The 23,717-nt window shown below is 43.3% G+C and overlaps 1 long non-coding RNA gene, 1 other non-coding gene and 1 pseudogene across 3 annotated transcripts; 1 reads left to right on the plus strand and 2 right to left on the minus strand.

Annotated features, from left to right (window-relative positions):
* Positions 1-8,936: 8,936 nt before the first annotated feature.
* LOC147008889 (uncharacterized) lies at positions 8,937-14,474 on the minus strand. 2 transcript variants are annotated; one of them, XR_015053202.1, is made up of 3 exons: positions 13,936-14,474; positions 9,232-9,404; positions 8,937-9,016 (listed from the first exon to the last, which is right to left on the minus strand). It is a non-coding gene; the product is annotated as an uncharacterized LOC147008889 (long non-coding RNA). The 2 variants fall into 2 exon arrangements; XR_015053201.1 differs by having other exon boundaries at positions 13,841-14,474.
* On the minus strand, positions 9,475-9,671 carry LOC147008890 (U2 spliceosomal RNA). Its single transcript, XR_015053395.1, has one exon. It is a non-coding gene; the product is annotated as a U2 spliceosomal RNA (small nuclear RNA).
* Positions 14,475-16,539: 2,065 nt separating the features above from the next.
* Positions 16,540-22,662, plus strand: LOC147008891 (tubulin alpha chain pseudogene; annotated as a pseudogene).
* Positions 22,663-23,717: the final 1,055 nt, after the last annotated feature.

Here is a 23,717-nt window from a genome sequence, read left to right on the forward strand (position 1 = left end):
CCGGGGGGGGAGATTTTGCACAAGGCTGGTGAATTTCAAAAAACCGGCCTGACCAAATTTAGATATTGTTCCATCTTATCAGAATCCGAAGGAATTTCGAAAATCGGATCAGAAACGGCGGAGGAGATAGATTTTGAAAATGGGCGATTTCGCAAATTTGGAGTGACCTTGACGTTGACCTTCAATTGGGTCAAAGGTCATACCGTCATACATTCCTCATCGACATCTACCCACTTACCAAATATCAAGAAAATCGGAAAAAAAATGGGGACGGACGGACATCTAGACTGGTTTTATTAGGTCATCTCTAACTAGATGACCTAAAAAGGGTGGGGGAGAGGAGAAAAAAAAAAAAGAAGACTGGTGAGGGGTGGAGGTGGGTTAACAAAGAGAATGATATGTGACACTGAATGACCGACCACGGAAAGAAAAAAACCATGTCAGAACAGTTGTACACACAACAACACTTGAGAGTTTGTAAAGTAATCTGTGGCACATCTGCAAAAACTGATATTCCAGTTCCAGAAAATTTGTTGGAAAATGAACCAAAAGCAATCACTGAAAACATTATTGAAGTACCGCTCACGTATGACCTCATGATCCCATCGGGCGTGAACATCGAAAACAAAGCATTGCGACCAGATATCATACTTGGATACAAAAAAAAAAGAGAAGAGGGCATTGCTAATTGAGGTGTTAATACCAGTGATTTTGGACTAACTATTCAGAACTCAAGAAAATAACCAAATACCAAGATCTCAAGCATGAAGTGAAAAGATCCTGGAAGCTGAAGAATGCCAAAGTTGTACCAGTGATGACGAAGAACCTCATGGGAATGATGAAAAAGAACCTCACAGATATTAATTATACCATCAGAGATGGGGAATCCCCTGCCATTGAATGAAAAAGGTCATACATATTCCAGATAATGAGGGAGGTGAATTGGAAACAAGACACCATTTGGTCATCATCTCAAAAAAGTTCCCCAGGGGTGAGGAATGTAGTAACCAAAAAAAAAAGAAATCAGATAAGCGGTTTTCCATTTATAACAAAAAAACTTTTTTTTTCAAGATGGCCACCCCAGTCGGCCATCTTGGATCCGACCACGCCCAAAATCAATAGGGTTCTTCCTTTTCAGGTGGTACATCTGTGACCCAAATTTCAAATCGATATGGCGAACAGTTTATGAGTTATCGCACTCACAGCTATAAATATTGACGCCAAGCCAGCCAGACAGCCGGACGGACGGACGACCCGGGTGACAACAATATCCCCCTTCCGCCACGCGGCGGGGGATAAAAACCATCCCTGGCAATATCACAACAAACGAACTACAGTTGGAAGCCGTCCAGGGCTCAGTAACAATCCTGAAGAGAGCCCTCGGCACAAAACTTTGAAAACATAAAACTTCACAGCTTGGTCCGTGGATCGTGACCCCTTACCGAGATAAATGTGGATACTTTGAGCCCACACTGGGAGGACTCCATTCCACATTCTGAAACCCACATACGTAGATACCAATCAACAACACACACATACACACACTTTGAGACCTAGCAGGTCTCTGTTTCACCTCCTGAAACCCACCCACATGTGGAGACAACAGGCAACAACTTGCAGGTACACACACACACACACACACACACACACACACACACACACACACACACACACACACACACACACACACACACACACACACACACACACACACACACACACACACACACACACACACACGCCCTTTTATTGGTATAGATGGCATGACTGGGGTTCAAACCACCAACCTCCCAGACTCAGAGCGATCGCTCTAACCATGACACCACCCAGTCTTGTTAAAAATTTATTCCCTACAGGGAATCAAAGTCTGGTCTCCCACATAACAGGTGGAGATACTTTCCATTCTCCCAACGAGGAACTGCTGTATTTATCTAACATCAGGAAGGTAACCCTGCTGCACACAGGAGGGAGACCAAATACAAACAATGTGGAAACAGCGAATGCCAAAGCATGAAACAATAAATGCCACATTCCTGTTGCACCTTCAGTCGAATGTTAGGCATTTACAGCCGATCCGTGAAGGACTTGGGCAAAAACTTTCTGCAGCTGACCCCAACAGAAGTAAGGTGGGTAATATTTCTATGATTTCACAATGGCGAATCTGCAAACACCGAATCCACGAATGTCACTGGTGGAAACCCTCACATCACTTCCTCATTCTTTTTTAAACTCGATCTCTCTGAATTTTCATTCCAATCACATATTAATACCATACCATCAATATAACAAAATACAATGTTACAAACATTTGTGAGGTAAACAAAGATGAACGCCATACTGACGTTACGTACGGATCGAAACTCAAAATCATAATTTTATTGAGAAATTTGTGAAACCTCCCATCCACCTTTGGACACTGGCTGGGACCCCAAAACGTTCCACCGAAGGTTTGGCAGGGCTAGCCCCAAAACTGAGGGAGTAGTTCGGGGACAGACAGGCACTCTTGCTTTCTAATGGAGATACCAACGTTTGTTCCAGTTTGATTTGATTGCAACAATAAGACTACAATTGAGACAATTCAAACAACCTCATAAAGTAAGTTACTCTCTTGCGAGTGCGAGTGTTATTAAACAATATGTAACAAATGACATGTACAGAATATAAAATGATAATGACATCATGAAGATACTGTCACCCCATGGGGGTTTCATGATTATCTGGAAATAGACCTGGGAATGTGAAAATATATAATTAAACTACAGTTCGATCCCTAACTTGAGGTTTCAGTTGCTGTACTTTTACCAAGTAAGAATTAATAACTAATTATCCAGCAGGGACACGTGGAAACTCCACATCATGTAAAATGTGACGAAGAGAGACGAAAGGAACTGAGGAGAAAGAAGAACAACAACAGAGTATCGGGGCAACTCTGCTCTTACCTCACTGAACCATGCGGGGTTACATCGGGCTAAATATTGTGAGGGGGGGTTAGGATGGGAAAGATGGGTGGTGGAGTGTTGGAACTACGTCAGAAGCGTGTGGTGCAAGTGTTTATGGAGCTGTGTGACACCCCGGGAACTGCACCGCTCTCCGAGGTCATCGGCCGTTCACCTCCGGCGAATTTCAAAAAACCGGCCTGAACAAATTTAGATATCGTTCCATATTATCAGAATCCGAAGAAATTTCGAAGATTCGATCATAAACGGCGGAGGAGATAGATTTTGAAAATGGACGATTTCGCAACTTTGGAGTGGCCTTGACCTTGACCTTGACGTTCAATCGTGTCAAAAGTCATACCGTCGTGCATCATTCATCGATCCCTACCTACATACCAAGTTTCATCAAGATCAAGCGAATTATTTTTTTTTACCGTGCCACATCGACGATTTTTCCAACTTTGAAGACACGTGATTCGATAATCAGGACGAATTTCAAAAAACCGGCACAACCAAATTTAGATATTGTTCCATATTATCAGAATCCGAAGGAATTTCGAAGATCGGATCATAAACGGCATAGGCATAAACATTTTGAAAATGGACAATTTCACAACTTTGGAGTGACCTTGACCTTCAATCGGGTCAAAGGTCATACCGTCATGCATCCCTCATAGACATCTACCCACATACCAAATATCAAGAAAATCAGAAGAAAAAAATGGGGACGTACAAACAGAGACTGGTTTTATTAGGTCATCTCGTTAGAGATGACCTAAAAAGTGCAAGGGTGCCAATATTTTGGCCACGACTGTACGTGTATCTGTATTTGTACATCTACATTGTGTATCTACATTGCAGGATAATAGTGAAGACATCAAAACTATGAAATAACATGTATGGAGTTATGTAGTTACCAAAAAAGTGTTAAACAAATCAAAATACATTTTATAGTTTAGATTCTTCAAAGTAGCTACCCTTTGCCTTGATGACAGCTTTGCACACTATTGGCATTCTCTCAACCAGCTTCATGAGGTAGTCACCGAGAATGCTTTTCCAACCGTCTTGAAGGAGTTCCCACATATGCTGAGCACTTGTTGGCTGCCTTTCCTTCACTCTGCAGTCCAAATCATCCCAAGCCATCTCAATTGGGTTTAGGTAGGGTGATTGTGGAGGCCAGGTCATCTGATGCAGCACTCCATCACTCTACTTTTTTTTGTATACCTTGTTGAGGCTCGTATGAGAGCTAACACACAACGCACAGCAAGGGGGGCATGAGACAAGAGGGGCGAGAGTGAGAAGGACAAAACAGTGGAGAACAGAGACATTAGGAGATCTGTGGAAACGAGAGGGATGGGGCGGGGAACATGGTGAATACAAGATGGACATTACAGGGACTTTCAGGAAGGAAGGCAGGGAATTTGAAAGAGGTGGGCTTGGCGTGGATTAACCGGAGTAGAAAGATCAAGGATTTGGATGGGGGATAAGAGGTGGTGTTGAACAGCTGTTTTGAAGGCCTAGAGGGAAGAATGGGATCGCATAGAGTGACGGAGTTTATTCCAAAGGCAGGGAAAAAGAGGAATGAAAGAGTGAAGGTGAGCAGTGATTTGTGATTTTGGTAGTTTTACCAGAAGGGGGTTGTTGGTGGACCTTGAGTGCCCTGCGGAAATGTGCTGGGGACAAATCACAGAGAGAACAGGGGGCCAAGACTGGAGAGGAAACGGTAGAAGACAAAGACCACCGACCTGCCTACAGTGAGAGAGTGAGAGGCCCAAGGACTCAGCCTCATCGCGGGAGATGCCAATGATCCGAAATGCCTTGGTTTCCACAGCGTGAAGCCGAGAAAGGTGGGAGGCAGGAGCACCAGCTCAGAGGGGAAAGCAGTACTCCATCAGGCTGTGGACGAAAGCTTTGTAAGTGGTCAGGAGCTCAGGTGGGCCAAAGAAGGACTCTGCACGACAGAGGATTCCCAGTCGGTGACTGGCTTTGGAGGCGAGGTTTGAAATATGGTTTTCCCAGGAAGGATCATGGCAGATCGTGAGACCCAGAAGCTTGAAAGAAAGCACTTCTTCCAGAGCGTTGTTGAGAAAGTGGATGGGGAGGTTTTCTAAACGGTCCTTTCAGAGAGACAAAGTGAGAGTGTGAGATTTGTCCGGATTGAAAGACATGTTCCATGTGTTGGACCAGTTTGTGATTTTATCCAGATCTGCAGTGAGCGAAGAAGCTGCTGCATGCCGGTCTGAGGGATGACAGATGATACAGCAGAGGGTGGAGTCATCAGCAAAGAGATAAAGTGGATTTTCCAGAGTCGGAGAGATCATTGATGAAAACCAGAAAAAGAACAGGGCCCAGAACGCGACCTGGAGGAACTCCAGCCTGGACAGGAAGAGGGAATGAAAGAACTCGATTTAGGGCCACACGTTGACGGCGGCAGGAGAGGAAGTCTGTGAGCCATGAGTGGAGATGTCCTTGGATATCATAAGAAGAGAGTTTGGTGAGCTGGGCAGGGTGCCAGACCATGTCAAAAGCAGGTGATATTGTTACGAATCTGGAAGCTTTGTGCACACAGAAAGACAGCCGTCCCCTATAGCTCAGTTAAATCGGTGTGTGTTTTTCATTAGGGTCCCATCCCTCGTTTAATGGGTAATTAAATGTTCATGTGCTGCAGAGTTATTTTGATTGTTAGGGTTTTTATTATTACATCTATAAATCTTCTACAACACCACCAGCATCACCCTCATCTTCACCTCATTCTGGCCGACGCCATGACACCCGTGGTGGGTGGAGTTCAAGGAGGAGTCTCGCGGTGGCTCTCGCCCAATCAGGAAGATGCGAGCGAGTTCCTCGGCGGTCGTCCAATGACCACAGCCCACGCAGGATAATGTTCCTCTGCCTGTTTGGAGGGCGGTCCACCAGACGGCCGTCATGCCCCCCCCCCCCCGGTCCAATCAACGGCCTTAGCGCCCGTTATGGCCAATGACAGGGCAACGAGCGCACTTTGCACGCCAAACCATCCAGTGAGGGAGAGCGGGGAAGGAGGAGGCGTACCCTCCCCCCTCCTAGAGAAGGGTGAATAAGGTTGCGGTGCGATCGGACCAAGAGGGAGAGTTTTGGTTGTCGGGACGAGCGCCGAACGGAGCTCTCCACTCTGATCGTGTCTCGCTGGCGCCGGGTTCTTCTGACCGCATTGCGACGCTGGTCTGGTTCGCTCGTCTCGTCGGAGACCGCACGAGGCGGGAAGGTCCATGCCCGTGTGTGTGTGTGTGTGTGTGTGTGTGTGTGTGTGTGTGTGTGTGTGTGTGTGTGTGTGTGTGTGTGTGTGTGTGTGTGTGTGTGTGTGTGTGTCTGGGGCCCTGCCTGTAAGTAGGAATTGGATAAGTGCTTTCGCTGTACATTATTTGCCTTACTTTAGTCGGTTTTACTCTGCTCTTATGTGTTCCTTCCCCACCCATTGTAAATAAATATCCATGTGTTAAATGCATCAGCTCGTTTTTGTGTTTTCCTCATTGGTTTAATGCGGTGCCTGTTGGGAGAATTAAAGAAGGCCGTTGTTTCCGTAGTGGTGTGCATTTGGGACCAACGGAAGCTCGGTGACCATCCGATCGGGTCACGCACGGGTCGAACACGGAAATGACTCGTCCCGTTCGAGTTCCGTCGAGGGTGTGCATACTCAGTAGTTCGCCACGTGGGCCTCTAGGTATTTTGAAGTTTGGCAAATAACCCTGTACCACGTGGTTGATTTATTGACGATTCACGGTGCTGTAAGGGTGCTGTAAGTTCACCCGTACCTTCCGGAGTTTTCTGAAAGGTACGATCTAGATTCCGGGTGTTCGGCAGAGTCGACCCTATTGCTCCACCTAGCGGTCGTGCTCGCAACCGATCCCCGGCCCGCAACAATATGTCTCGGGATATGGCTCTGATTTCATGTCCGGCATTGAGGACCTCCATTCATTGTTGGGAGAGCAGAAACAGCATATTCAGGGTAGAGTGAGTGACCTGGTACTTCTTGGCAAATGGCCCTAACACAGCCTGGAGGTGTGTTTTGGGTCATTGTCCTGTTGAAAAACAAATGATGGTCCCACTAAGCACAAACCAGATGGGGTGGCATCTCACTGCAAAATGCTGTGGTAGCCATGCTGGTTAAGTGTGCCTTGAATTCTCAATAAATCGCAGACAGTGTCACCAGCAAAGCACCCCCACACCATCACACCTCCTCCTCCTCCATGCTTCATGGTGGGAACCACACATGCAGAGATCATCCGTTCACCTTCACTGTGTCTCACAAAAACACAACGGTTGGAACCAAAAATCTCAAATTTGGTCTCATCAGACCAAAGGACATATTTCCACCAGTCTAATGTCCATTGCTCGTGTTTCTTGGCCCAAGTAAGTCTCTTCTTCTTATTGGTCTCCTTCACTCGAGGTTTCTTTGCAGCAATTCGACCATGAAGGCCGAATTCATGCAGTCTTCTCTGAAGAGTTGATGTTGAGATGTGTGTTTCTTGAACTCAGTGTAGCATTTACTTGGGCTGCAATCTGAGGTGCAGTTAATTGGTGATTTCTGAGGCTGGTAACTCAAATATTATCCTCTGCAGTAGAGGTAACTCTGGGTCTTCCTTTCCTGTGGAAGTCCTCATGAGAGCCAGTTTCATCACAGCACTTGATGTTTTTTGCGACTGCACTTGAAGAAACTTTCAAAGTTCTTGAAATTTTCCGGATTGACTGACCTTCATGTTTTAAAGTAATGATGGACTATCATTTCTCTTGGCTTTGTTGAATTGTTCTTGCCATAATATGGACTACTACAGTACAGACAAAATAATGGTCTTTTACCAAATAGGGCAATTTACTGAATATCAACCTTACCTTGTCACAAAACAACTGATTGGCTCAAACGCATTAAGAAGGAAAAAAATTCCACAAATTAACTTTTAACAAGGCACACCTGTTAATGGAAAATCATTCCAGGTGACGACCCCTTGAAGCTGGTTGAGAGAACGCCAAGAGTTTGTAATGCTGTCATCAAGGCAAAGAGTGGTTACTTTGAAGAATCTAAAATGTATTTTGATTTGTTTAACCCTTTTTTAGTTACGACATAATTACATTTGTGTTATTTCATAGTGTTGATGTCTTCACGATTATTCTACTATGTAGAAAATAATAAAAAAAAATAAAAAACAATGTCACCCGCAGGGTGACCCGTATCTTGCCAAAAGGTGACCACGTGTGACTTCTTTAAGGTCACACTGAGGTGAACAGAGCTGCTATCCACCAGGAGCGACTCCTTGAGGAATATCTGCCTACGAGAGATTCCGATGAGAATCGTTCTACAGAGTAACCATGAAAAATATGCGTTTGCCTCATAACGTCACCAAATGACGTCATAATGTCTCAAGCTTGACATATCTAGAAAGCACTCATCGAGGTGTTCAATTTGAGGTACTACACGATATGGTTCCTAAAACTTGAAAATTTGACCTTGGGGTCAAATATGTTTGACCTCAGGCGCTAACCATGAAGGTCAAGGCCAATCGCCACCAAAAATTAATCAGCTGAGTGCCAGACCATGAACTATATTCCCATGAAGTTTGAAGACGATCCGATCAAAATTACTCAGAAAATAAGGGTTTCATTGACTCCCCTGATTTGCGACAAAGTGACCTTGACCTTTGACCTTGACCTTCAAAATTTTGTGCACTGAAAGGGACCTATATAGGCCTCTGATATGCGAAGTTACAAAAATTTCCAATGATAACTGTGCTCTGCAGAATTTTTTTATACGTGATTACAGACAAACAAACAAACAAAATAAATAAATAAATAAATAAAAAAAACATACAAGCTGACTAACATATCTTGCAAAAACTTCGTTTTGGCAAGATAATAAGCAAAAACCCTTGAATGAGTAGGGGCGTCCAAACTTTTGAGTGGTATTGTATATACATAGGCGACGTGTTGACGCTACCCCGTGAGCATGGATAGATGCTTTCCGCAATACTCACAGGGGAACGTCTCCACATCACTGGTCCCACATCCGCTTCCACAACCAGACCTCAACCCACCACCATACATTAGAGATCCTGAAAATCAGAGAATTAAAATCACAGAATAAAACATTGAATATATCATGAACCAAAAGGCCAAGAAGCGATGTGGTACCACCCACAAATTCAGTGTGGGAGCGACTGCGTTACCATGCGGTGCTCAACAACGATCGATCAGTGTACCGGTGAACGCATCACATGCGTTTTCGAAATCCACCCATACATCCGCGTCACGTGTGCACTCAACCCACATTTCTAGGAAGGAGAGGCTGTTCTCAGTATCACCCGGGGGGAGAACAGGGCGCAGTTAGGGCCACATCGTGGCGAGGGGACATCGGGCCTGTTGGCAATAGGAGCAGGCGAGGCCGCATTCGTGGCACCGCCCACTATCTCAGGACCCTTCACCACGATTCCAAATTTCGATCTTGGGTGGAAAAGGTAATGAAACAACTTTTTAATTTCAGAAAAATATTTTCTTTGTTTCTGAATTCCCCCAAAGGTGCACTGTTTCCGGTGGGACTGCAATACCGGGTCGATACGTGGAGCGGACGTAGCAAGCCCCTAATCTTACGCCTGATACCAAAAATCCATTTAATAGACTAGTCCCGCATTGCAGGGCAGATCAGCTCTTGTATTGAGCTGATAAGAACAGATTTATTACAAATTTGAAAAAACAAAACAAAACAGGTTTAAAAAGAGTAAATATACCATCAGAGATAGGGAATCCCCCACCATTGAAAAATAATTGAAATCAGATAAGCGGTTTTCCATTTATTACAAAAAACCTTTTTTTGAAGATGGCCACCCCAGTCGGCCATCTTGGATCCAGCCACGCCCAAAATCAATAGGGTTCTTCCTTTTCAGGTGGTACATGTGTGACCCAAATTTCAAATCGATATGGCAAAAAAACATTTTTTTTCAAGATGGCTGCACCAGTCGGCCATCTTGGATCCGGCCACGCCCAAAATCAATAGGGTTCTTCCTTTTCAGGTGGTACATGTGTGACCCAAATTTCAAATCGATATGGTGCACAGTTTATGAGTTATCGCACTCACAGCTATAAATATTGACGCCATAAATGTTGACGCCCAGCCAGCCAGCTGGACGGACGGACGGACCGCCCCAGTCGGCCATCTTGGATCCAGCCACACCCAAAATCAATAGGGTTCTTCCTTTTCAGGTGGTACATGTGTGACCCAAATTTCAAATCGATATGGCGAACAGTTTATGAGTTATCGCACTCACAGCTATAAATATTAACGCCGCCCAGTCGGTCATATTGGAGCCCGCCACGCCCAAATTCAATAGGGTTTTTCCTTTTCAGGTGGTACATGTGTGACCCAAATTTCAAATCAATATGGCAAACAGTTTATGAGTTATCGCACTCACAGCTATAAATGTTGACGCCCGGACGGACGGACAGCCGGACGACAATATCCCCCTTCCGCCATGCGGCGGGGGATAAAAATGGGATCTCAATGGGTTCAATTGCGATGATGGTTTTATTGTTCGGGGTCCACATATCACCAATTCTTGATTTGACATTGGGCGACGTTTGCCGTCATCGTTCCAATGACTTCACCTGCTGGCAGGTGACTTTATGTCTGAAATTGACAATTATCATCTCTGGACTATTATAGATATATATTGCATCATTTGTGAAAAATTATTCTGCCTATTGTGTCTATTGATTTTTAAGTGTACATTTTTTGTATAACCATCATCAAATTAAGTTATAAATGGGCTAATCTCAGTTTTTGCATATTTTTCAGTAAGCATGGCGACTGAAGATCGAAAGGAGCTCCGAAAATACTGTTGCGATCCGTTCAGCTGCCATAAAATGAAACAACGAAAAGATCTTCGCAATGTGTCAAATGATATGTTGATGAAATTTTCTTCAAAGGTGAAAAAAGATGACAGACTTTGTACTTCGTGCAGAAAAAAACTCTCAGTTGTCACCAGAGTGTATTGAAGAATCATCTTCGACCAGTTCGAAATTATCATCAGAAGGTACTATCGAAGGCATTACAGAATCTATTTTCGACAGATCAGGACGAGGAGGTTTTTGAGCAAGAAGCAGAAGTTGACCTATTAAAACCAGTCGTTATAGATGATAGGCGAAAGCCCATTCGACAAACGAAAGGCGGAAAAGAGCTCAGGGTTCGTTCCTGAAAAGCGAAGTAAAGTGGAAGATTCTGTGCGAAAGAAATTAGAACGAGTTGCTTGACCAAGCACTGCGGAGAAAACACAAAATACAGCGTCAAAATGTGATGATAACTACATACCAGAGGTGATCAAAAGCCTGAAAGAAAAATACGTTGCTTCGAGCAGTTCAGAGCAAATACGTATACTGACAATATAGTTGGTTGGTCCCAAAGAATGGCTGTGCAAGCCAAAAATTTCGAGAAAGAAAATGATATGCTGTCGTCTCCAAATCCCAAACAGGGTAAAATGTTGCCTGACGAAGTGAAATCCGCCGAAACCGAATTTTACCGAAGTGATGAAGTCAGCCGAATAATGCCGGGAAAAAAGGACTGTGTGGTGGTCAGGAATGAACATGGAAAAGACAAAATTCAAAAGCGCCTGGTACTAAACAATCGTTCCAATGACGTCACCTGATGGCACACATACAGTACAAAACAATCTCAAGGAACTGTTTCAGAAATTCAAAGAGAAGAACCCTGGCTTGAAAGTTGGATTCGCGAAGTTTGCCATGCTCCGTCCCTCAGAGTGTGTCTTGGCCGGTTCAGGTGGTGCACACAGTGTATGTGTATGTACGATACATCAAAATGTGAAACTCACGATGTTTGGTTCCAAAATGCCACAGATAGCCAAACTTCCTAGCTATCATCACGTGATAGCATGCATATTTTGTAACCCAGCACAACCGGCATGTTATTTCAGAACTTATGAAAGTTGCCCATCAATTGAAGACTTCAAAACCGAGCTACTGAGTGCTTATGAACTCGAGGATATTGATGAAATTCAGTTTAAAAGGTGGACATCCACCAACAGATCTGAACTGAGCTCCATGGTCCTGCCTTTGGAAGAATTCATTAATCAATTCTGTGAACGCACAGTGAAATTAGTGAGACACAACTTCATTGCCAAGGCCCAATCTCAGTTTCTGAAAAATACGAAAGACGAAAAATACGAAAATACGAAAATTTGACATGCTCAAAGTTACCGGCCCAATGGGCCTTCATATCGAACTCCTCTGTCAAGAGCCCACCACCATCTGCTCGAACTGCAGTGCACCGAGGGATGGGCTTGGAGGAAAGCAATGCATGAATTCCTCTGTCAGCAGAACGAGAAACACTCGTTCATAGGTGATGTTCTAACCCTTCACAGATTCCTTGCACACAAGCCTCCTTGTTTGCCTTCAGCATACATAGTTTTATGCCTCAACTCCCTGAACAGCTCAGCTCTGCAATTTAGCCTGGCGCCGCAACTCTGGTCAATGGTACCCAGTGTCCCTTGAGAGACAAAGTTCTTCTTCGCCTGATGCGTTTCAAGACATCCATTGGCAACAACAAGGATGGTGGTCTTGAAGGCACTTCACAACTCTTTTCAGATTCCTCAAAACACCCAGACCCCCCCTCCCCCCAAATCCCCATTCAGCCTGTTTGCAGACTCCTCAGCTACCCTCTCATCCTTGAGCTTGCCAACATCCAGTCTCGGCTGGTATAGCACCATTTCCCCAGATTTAAGCTGAAACTTCCGAGTTGCTACAACAAGCCTGTGGTGGGTATTGAAGAACTGAGTTATCCGGTCGACTGCAGTTCCGAATCGTCCTCCAGCGCCCATAAACTACAACATGGTCAATCTCCTTTGCCACACCACCCCCGACGGTTATGTTTACCATCAGAACCTCAGAGTGCTGCAATACCAAGTCCAGCGATGAACCTGTGGGTGCTGAAACCATGAACCAGCCACTCCAAGTCCACGACTTTTTGCAAAGTCAAGGAACTTGGTGCTATTTTGATTCACAGTTCCAGACCCATGGGGACCAATACACGTCGGATAACCATCCCAGCCAGTGTCAGTCGATGCATTGAAATCCCCCAAGCCAAGAAGAGTATCTCACCTGGGGCATTGCTGAACCAGAGTTGAACGCGGCAGAGAATGCCTCCTTCACAGTGAGATCACTCGCCTCAGTCGGAGCATACACAGAGATCAGGGAAATGACATCCAAGGAGTGATGAATCCTTAACCTCATAATCCGCTCGTTGACGGGTGTTACCTCAATTATCATGGGAGTCAGGTTACTGGACCCAGCTTCAGCAACTCCTTGAGTATGGTAACCATCAATAATGACTAGACCAGTGGTGGGTGTAACCACCGGCCATGATCTCACCACTATCCCGTCTCCGAACCTCAGAGAGTGCTCCAATACCGATGTCCAAACGCGGGAGATCAAATGATAACAGAGACAGGTGATCATCCTCTCTTAGGGAGAAGGCATTCCAGCCCCCCACCCGAAGGGACCACCTCAGGTTAACCCAAGGAGACCGCCGTCTGGTTGATGATACCTCAGCCCCCCCCCACCCTCACTCCCCCATATCATTTGGAGCATTTCTCTTTACAAACATGATCCAATACATTTGGGAACAGAACATGAGGGTCGGTTGATTAATTAATAAATGGTAACAAACCAACACGGGTAACTAGATCACACAATCAAATTTTAATAACTTTTACTCACATGGATCACACAAATCATGGATGTTTAACTTCTCTTTACAATCTAATAAAGCTGCATCGCCATTAACACCCAACCGGATGAGATGAGTAACAACGACGACGATGATGATGATGATAATAATCATGAAACATCTCAACGCTTCTAAAGAACCTCACCCTGTCTGACCGGGAACACAGCAAAACGAGAATACTCATCGATCCGTCCGGATCTCACGTCAGCGAACTCCGATTAACCCTCCCGTTTTACTCACAACCAGGTCCTCAGGTTCGAGAAACATAAAATGGCGGCAGCACTCCGAACATGGCGGATGTGATGTCTGAGAGTAACTACGTCAGTCCCAAACCGGATGTGACGTCTGGGAAGTAACGGCGTCAATCCCAAGCCAGTGGCATGTTGGAGGTACCTACGTCAGTCCCAAACCGGATATGACGTAAAAAGGTCCCTCCACGGGGAACAAGTTCTTGCAAAGTTATCACTTTCACTTGTTTCAGCGAATTTCAATTAAATAAAAGCAAACAAACATGATCTTTGCCAATTTTGATGTTCTTCCCACAAAAAGTACAATTTTATCCCACATCTGTCCCATTAGATTGCTGATCGACTCCCACAGTGGTTGTCCATTGTGACGAAACACGTGATGTACAAATGAAACATTGCGTCGATGTTCAAAGTGTCCGTGAAGGTTTCTGATCCCCTCCAAGTGAAAACTCGTGTGTCATTATTCACCTCGTCCTCAATATCCTGTTCTTCCACACCAGGAAACTCTTGTTCGTTCCCCACAGGATTTAATCAAACCACAAACACCACACAACCCGTCAAACCGCCATTTGTGATCCTCTCCTTCATTCCTCACTCGATCTCCCTTCCACCAGAACACCACAGTAAATGTACAAAATTCACATTGTTTATTATTACTAATATTTATTTGTTTAAATTACATGAGAATTAATATGGAATAGGCAAAGCCCAGAAGCGAATGTAGAATTCTTCTTACATTCGCTTCTTAAATATATCAAATTAAAGTCTTTTTGCTATGAAAAAATAAATATTACCTCAGCATTACCTTCACAACAACAACGACACCACCTGGAACAGGATCTCATCTAAAAAAAAATATATATTACCTCAGCATTACCTTCACAACGACAACTACACCGCCAAGAACAGGATCTCATCTGAAAAAATAAATATTACCTCAGCATTACCTTCACAACAACAACTACACCGCCTAGAACAGGATCTCATCTAAAAAAATTAATATTACCCCATCATTACCTTCACAACGACAACTACACCGCCTAGAACAGGATCTCATCTAAAAATAAAAATATATTACCTCAGCATTACCTTCACAACAACAACTACACCGCCGAGAACAGGATCTCATCTGAAAAAATAAATATTACCTCAGCATTACCTTCACAACAACAACTACACCGCCTAGAACAGGATCTCATCTGAAAAAATCAATATTACCTCAGCATTACCATCACGACAGCAACTACACCGCCTAGAACAGGATCTCATCTAAGAAAATTAATATTACCTCAACATTACCTTCACAACAACAACTACACCGCCTAGAACAGGATCTCATCTAAAAAAATTAATATTACCTCAACATTATACCTCAACATTACCTTCACAACAGCAACTACACCGCCGAGAACAGGATCTCATCTAAAAAAATTAATATTACCTCAACATTACCTTCACAACAGCAACTACACCGCCTAGAACAGGATCTCATCTAAAAAAATTAATATTACCTCAACATTATACCTCAACATTACCTTCACAACAGCAACTACACCGCCGAGAACAGGATCTCATCTGAAAAAATAGATATTACCTCAACATTATACCTCAGCATTACCTTCACAACAACAACTACACTGCCGAGAACAGGATCTCATCTGAAAAAATAAATATGACCTCAGCATTACCTTCACAACAACAACTACACCGCCTAGAACGGGATCTCATCTAAAAAAAATTAATATTATCTCAACATTATACCTCAACATTACCTTCACAACAACAACTACACTGCCGAGAACAGGATCTCATCTAAAAAAATTAATACTAGAAACGAACGTAGTATTCTTCTTACATTCACTTCTGACTTTACCTATAACTTGTTCACAACTGTATACGCAATTTCCGGTTACTTCGGCCTGGATTCGGGATCAGCGATCAAATAACGTAAATCACGATTAAAAATTATTTTTGATGATGCGGGAGATATCTTTATTAAAATCAGTGGAGGAAATATACACCATGTCTGATATTGTTTGGGTCTCTCATGTCTCCGACGATGCCTTTATCTCCCGGCATGCATCATTCCCCATAACAAAAACCGGAAACAAAAAATAACCAGAAGCAAAAAAAAAAACGGAAGTAAAAGGGTCATAACCAACGACACGGATTCCAAATTGCCAAGGGTATGTGTTGTTGTTTCCTATTCTCTCATGTGCACACGTTAAGTATGAAGCTCACTGGGTTCGCTATCAACGGCGCGACAATAAAATAGTGTGATCACGAGTCCGTTAAATTAAACAAATAAATGAGCTCGTGCACTCGGATTGCAGGCCAGAAACAGGGTACACAAAACATTCGTGTTGTTCATCAACTTGGGCCGCTTGGTTTTCACTGAGATCAATTGGAACAAAAATAAATAAATTATACATCCGCTGGAAAAATGAACAGAAATGATGCAGAGCAGGGGGCGTGGCCACACCAATTGTGACGTCACAGGGGTTGTTGTTCGAGACAATGAGAATTCCATATTCGGGATCATTTAATGCAGAGATTGATTGTGAAACGCCATTCCGTGGATAGACGTGCATGAGAGATGTGGTCTCTGATCGCAGCGGTCATGATGTTCGTTTCCGGAGAACCATCCCGACCTCCACAGCAGGTAAGCGGTGATTGTAAGAGATAACGTTTTTGGGTTGATGGAGAAGTGAACCGGTGGTGTATTCCATGTTAGATTTCTCTTGTTTTGGATTCGATTGAAAATCCGAGTGAAGATGGGAGTGACACGGCGAGTGTGATTCAAATATAAAACGTTTCACGGAAATAACTTTCTCACAAGAACGTCGATCGTGGGGCGGAGTGTGTGTGAGCGGAGGAAGCGACATGAAGAGAGGTGATTCGTCATTTAGTAAAATGGCCACAGGAGTGGGATTCAAAACGATCCTCCATCCATTGAGATAATCAGAGATTGTTGAAGATTCACAAACATGTAAATTAGAGTCTTGATACAGTTTACTCGGAGTCACGACAAGGTTTGTCTGGTCACGTGGGTGATGACCATCATTTTGTATCGTTCGATCATTCATTGAATGAATAAACCATTGTTCATCATTCTTATTAAAATGGCAGGATGCTGTGCTGTTGGAAGAACCATTCGATCACTGAAGGGTTTCAAAATGTGGAGATTCCCTGGAGATGGAAAATAAAATTATTCTGACATGGAAACCCACTCGGGGGGTACTTTGTGTGTCGGCTAAGTTGTAGTCCCGTGTGTGTACATTTGTGTGTGGTGTTGAAATGACATTGTACTTGGTAGTTGGGGATAACTCGTAAGAAGATATAAATCATCGTGGAAACCTGCTTGGATAAATTATGATGTTTATCAAGAACATCCTGGAAAAGTTACTTCTGAGGAAACGTACGTGTGTGTGTGTGTGTGTGTGTGTGTGTGTGTGTGTGTGTGTGTGTGTGTGTGTGTGTGTGTGTGTGTGTGTGTGTGTGTGTGTGTGTGTGTGTGTGTGTGTGTGTGTTTTAATGTCAGTGTCTCCTCCATAACTCCAAAACCATGAAACCGAGCATCATGAAACTTTGCATGTGAAGGGAACTCCAAGGAAGTGAAAATTGGGTGTTTGGGTTCATTAAAACATCCCTTTTGAAGATAATTAAAGGCCTTATTTAATTAATATTCCCAGAATGTTTTGCCACCATTCCCTTGGAACCTCCTCTGTTATCATAACACAGGTGAATCGTTTATTCAACACCTGACTCCACATTCACCGAGGCAGGTCCGTACTTCCACTGGGATCTCATCAGGTCCCACTGCTTTACCATTTTCATTCCTCTTTAGCCGGCTGTCTTGTCTCACGGCACTTTTCTGCCGAAATGAAAGATTCCAGGAGTAATCTTTAAAATCCCATCTTTATCTTCCTTGTGTGTCCTTTAAATTGTTGTGATCCCTGTTCACCATGAGCATGTGATGAGGAATATAAAGACTTTATCTTTGGTTGGAAACTGTAAGTGAACTTTCTCCACCAAGGAAACTTGGAATTTGTTCCTGAAAGGGAAAACCTCCTTCATGGTCGTGTCGATGGAGGAATTTTTACATTCCTTGTTTGTTCAGTGGATATTGTTATCTCGAAAATACATCTCAGGGCTGCTGTCGCCTCACAGTTTGTACACTCACCTCTGAGCTGTGTTGCTTGGGTTAGAATCTCTATCCCGGTATAAACTGCCGCCCTGGTGTTTCACCTGTATTGTGGTCCATCAATGTGTGCACCATCAGAGGAATGTGAAGCACGAGGACCCGTGTGCAGCACTCATTGTCGGTGTACGTTGAAGGTTCCACTGTGTTTTTGTAAAGGGTAGTCGAGTTATCCGCAGCATCCCTAACAAATCACAAGTCACTTCCCAAACCCCTTAAAAAACTGAACTTGTCAAGTGTGGTTCAAATGATAAACTCTCGTACATTCCATGAACCACTATGTTTGTAACATCTTGGTCTTGTTTTGTTACAAAGTTTTGAATTTTGTAAAATAATAAATAAAAGTTAAGTTTAATTTCAATTTCTCTTGTTTCTAATTTCTCTTGTTTCTGCCCTTGTCCATGTCCATAGTTGTTCCACAATGATGCTGTGGAGGTTCTGGTGATGTCGAAGGTTCACGATGTCATGTTCGTCACGATCGCGCTCCTCTTATTCGTCGTCGTGATCTCCTTTTGAGGTCCCCTGACATGCAAAAGGACTGAAATTTCATTTATATGTCCTCCAGGAGTTTTTCATTGTGATTTCAGATCTGACAATGTTTTTTTCACAATACTCATTCTGTAAAATGTAAAATTAAAAAAACAAACGTCTTCGGGAACGCCCCTAAAAATTATCCTGAAAGGGGCGTAACACACATGATGTCAACTACAGTATTCCAAAGGCTGCACATAAATTACTCGGGTTGGTGGTCGACATGATTATATTGGCTTCCTGTGCGTTTCCACATTCGATTGGTCGACTCAATCGCTTCGTTCATTTCTGCTTTTAAAAAATCGAACATTTGGTTTTGAATAATGGATGACATGGACTTTCATTTGTCTGGGAGCGACAGTGAGTGTGAGAGAAATGAAGGATTTCGGTCTGAATCACATGGAGAATTGTCGGATAACATAGTTGCGGGAGGTGAAGTTCAGGCAGCTTTAAATGAAGTGCGGCCTTACCAATTCGAGCCCGAAGCAGGACAAGCAGAGAAAAATGGCGATGAAATTCCCAGAGTTCATGATGATCGGGAGGACATTGAAGGAAGATTCGGAAAATAACAACTGGTTAGACTAAATCCTATTCGTAATTCAATAATGTAAATTCGACTTGCATACTGCTCGATATCAGAAATATTTCAGTGAGGTGACGTGACCAGCGCAGCGGACATGTTGCTTCGCGGCGAATGAATCACAAGCAATGCCAGCGCATGTCATCGGCTGTATCTCTCCGCGCATAAAACGAAGCAATCTCGCTGTCCGGATACGATGAAAACTTGTGTGCAGAACACACCTTGCGATACAATTGTCTCGAGTAGTCCGATAAATCTGACGTTCTGTTGCATTTTTATTTATTTCATTCCTACTGTCGTCATGTATCACCAGTAGAAAACAATGAAGAAAAGAGAATAACAAGCCGTTAGGCAACGAGGGATTCGCGAGGATCGAAGCGCTGAATATGATGCTTTTCATTCCGACTGATCCACCGACGAAGATTTATTGCCAAGACGTATTGGTTCACATACAATTGTTCCTCTGCCTGGCAAGATTTTTCCTATTGCGTATTTTGCCAACTGGCACTCCTCATAAAAAAATGATGGTAAATAGACACCCTATTTTTGAAGGACTACCATTTGAAAAATAATCGGTTTCCTGGTTTGTGCTGTGGAGCCTCGCGTTGCACACACACACACACACACACACACACACACACACACACACACACACACACACACACACACACACAAACACACACACACACACAAACACACACACACACGGAAAACCCGACAATAAGGCATATCTAGCGAATCAAATAATTGGAGGTGGTGTGTGGGTCGTGGAATCGTTTTCGGTAAATAAATAAATAATTGGAGGTGGTGTGTGGGTGGTGGAATCGTTTACGGAAAATAAATAAATAATTGGAGGTGGTGTGTGGGTCGTGGAATCATTTTTGGTAAATAAATAAATAAATAAGGTGGTGTGTGGGTGGGGAACGTTTTCGGTAAATAAATGATTAAAGGTGGTGTGTGGATCGTGGAATCGTCTAAGGAAAATAAATAAATAATTGGAGGCGGTGTGTGGGTCGTGGAATCGTTTTTGGTAAATAAATAAACAAATAAGGTGGTTTGTGGGTGGGGAATCATTTTCAGTAAATAAATAAATAATTAAAAGTGGTGTGTGGATCGTGGAATCGTTTACTGTAAATAAATAAATAATTAAAGGTGGTGTGTGGGTCGTGGATTCGTTTACGGTAAATAAATAAATAAATAAATAAATAAGGTGTGTGGGTGGGAATTGTTTACAGGAAATAAATAAATAAATAAATAAATAAGGTGGTGTGTGGGTAGGGAATCGTTTTCGGTAAATAATGAAATAATTGGAGGTGATGTGTGGGTGGTGGAATCGTTTACGGAAAATACATAAATAATTGGAGGCGGTGTGTGGGTCGTGGAATCGTTTTCGGGAAATAAATAAATAAATAAGGTGGTGTGTGGGTCGTGGAATCGTTTAGGGAAAATAAATAAATAATTGGAGGCGGTGTGTGGGTCGTGGAATTGTTTTCGGGAAATAAATAAATAAATAAGGTGGTGTGTGGGTGGGGAATCGTTTTGGTAAATAAATAAATAAGTAATTAAAGGTGGTGTGTGGATCGTGGAATCGTTTACGGAAAATAAATAAATAATTGGAGGCGGTGTGTGGGTCGTGTAATCGTTTTCGGTAAATAAATAAATAAATAAATAAGGTGGTGTGTGGGTGAGGAATCGTTTTCGGTAAATAAATAAATAATTAAAGGTGGTGTGTGGATCGTGGAATCGTTTACGGAAAATAAATAAATAATTGGAGGCGGTGTGTGGGTCGTGCAATCGTTTTCGGTAAATAAATAAATAAATAAATAAATAAGGTGGTGTGTGGGTGAGGAATCGTTTTCGGTAAATAAATAAATAATTAAAGGTGGTGTGTGGATCGTGGAATCGTTTACAGAAAATAAATAAATAAATAAGGTGGTGTGTGGGTGGGGAATCGTTTTCGGTAAATAAATAAATAATTGGAGGTGGTGTGTGGGGGGGATTGTTTTCGTTAAATAAATAAATAATTGGAGGTGGTGTGTGGGGGGGGATCGTTTTCAGGAAATAAATACATAATTGGAGGTGATGTGTGGGGGGGGGGGGTGGATCGTTTTTGGTAAATAAATAAATTATCGGTTTGCTGATTTGTGCTGTGGAGCCTCGTGTTGCAGACACACACACACACACACACACACACACACACACACACACACACACACACACACACACACACACACACACACGCACGGACGCACGCTCGCACACACACACGGAAATCCGACAATAAGGGATATCTAGCATATATAGCGAATCCAATAAAGAAAGCTACAACACGTCAGATTTATTGGCCTAGTCGGAGGGACGACAGATTTATCGGACTCGTCTAGACTCTAGAGTTGACAAGTACCTTGTATTAGCATGCACACAATGTATAAGTCAATGCGTAAGAGTCCCGAGGATATCAGGCGTGTCAGATAAATTTGTCTTTCATAGTTGTGCAAACATTTTTTCCCTTTTCTTTTATTACAGCATTTTGACTAAATGTTAATGAATCGCAAGCCAATGGAAGCAGTACCTTCACTTTAGATGTCCATATTCTCCGACGATTATCATCTTTCGGGAAGACATGAAGGCTTACACCGTGTTTGCTTGTATTGCTGCATCCTGCTATGATACATCTTGCAGGCATTTTCGAAAGTACGACTAAAACATTTAAAAACTTTTGTGAAACAATCACTGGAATTGAGACGATCACAGAGATTGCACTAACATGTGCAAAATGCATTTGTACGTACTGTATAAGGCTCGCGACATCTCGACTCTCAAATCAATCCACTGTGCGAGTTTCTGTTTGTGACGTCACACTGCGATTCACTGAAGTCAATTTTTTTAGGGGCTGGGCATAGCAAGTTGTGAAAGACTCCAGAAATGATCGAAATATTGCTCGAATAATCCCATTCTTGATTAAAACAAAATGGGTGATTTCTTCACGAGGAAAGTCAAGTTAATATATAGATAAGAAAGTTTTGCATGTCAGGGGACCTTGAAGAGTCCTGTTCGAAAATGGCGGCCATGCCCTTGTGCCAACCATTATTAGTTTCTCCTCTTCCTAGGTCGGCATAAACTACCAGCCTCCAACCGTGGTGCCCGGAGTCGATCTCGCCAAGGTCCAGCGGGCCGTGTGCATGTTGAGCAACATGACGGCCATTGCGGAAGCCTGGGCACGGCTCGATCAAAAGTTCGACCTGATGTACTCCAAACGTGCCTTTGTGCACTGGTACGTGGGGGAAGGAATGGAGGAGGGAGAGTTCGCGGAGGCACGGGAGGACCTCGTCACGCTGGAGAAGGACTACGAGGAGGTTGGAGCCGACTTGATTGATGGAGAGGGGGATGACGGAGAGGAGTTCTAGTTGGTTAGGCCCCTGAGTCTTCTTCATCGGGTTGTTATTTATTGTAATTTTGTTTTTTGAGTTTGATGTTAAACCCAAGAGGTTGAACACTCGTTTTCGAGCAAAACGTTGTTGCTCTTTTTGTTGGGGGTTGGAGGTCAGGGTACAATACGTGTCTGTACTGCATCTTCACGTCCCAAAACCCCTGTTTAACAAGGTTGGTGTGAAGGAGCCAACCAAAGGTTGTTGAGTTTTCAAAACTTTTCTTATTCCTTTATCCTTCGCTGCGCTTTGGATCGTTTCCTGTTGTTTTATTTTTTTTTATTAAACTTCACCGAAAGCCTTTGTTGGGATCTTACCTCATACTTTACCCTTTGTAGGTATTTGGATGAATGGTAATATGATTAATATGTTTGTGTCGTTCCTTTCTCTACTTTTCACAGAGTTCACCCCCGATTCTGGAGTGATTAACTGCCAGGTATTAACACCAGGTATTGCAGGTGATACCAAGGAAATGAGTGGTCCAGCTTACACACGGGAGCGAGTGTTGTAAACCATTTCTGATGGTCCACAATGAAGGATTTATCTTTGTGTGACGTGAAACAAAGACCTTGCAACTTGAGCGAACGACTTAGTTGATTCCATTTTGCCCAAAAGTCCATCGATTCGTGTTTTGGTGTCTTGGAACCTGCTCTTGAATGGTTTACATCTCTTCTTCTTCTTGTAAAGATCGTACGTCTACCCTGAACTATACTCGCTGCTCTTCAGACCCAATTCATCTGCCTGTCGGTGTCCCTCAGATCCCTTCATGGTTCCCTCGAGCTTTCTCTTTATCTTCACTTACTTAGTACAGTTTTATGGGACATCAACATCAGCTTTCATTGCTACGTTCATGATACCAAGATCTACTGGAATAAGTTTCCCAGATCGAGTGATATATGTAACTCAGATCTAACCGTCCATGATACCCAGATGTACTTACTGGTCCATGTTACCCAAGCTATCCATCCATGAAACCCAGATCAACTTGTCAATGTTACCCAGGCTACCCGTCCATGATTCTTCATTCATACCGG

This window comes from Eptatretus burgeri, chromosome 18 (assembly GCF_056783735.1).
Source record: "Eptatretus burgeri isolate ZD-2024b chromosome 18, Ebu_testis_v1, whole genome shotgun sequence".
NCBI lineage: Eukaryota > Metazoa > Chordata > Myxini > Myxiniformes > Myxinidae > Eptatretus > Eptatretus burgeri.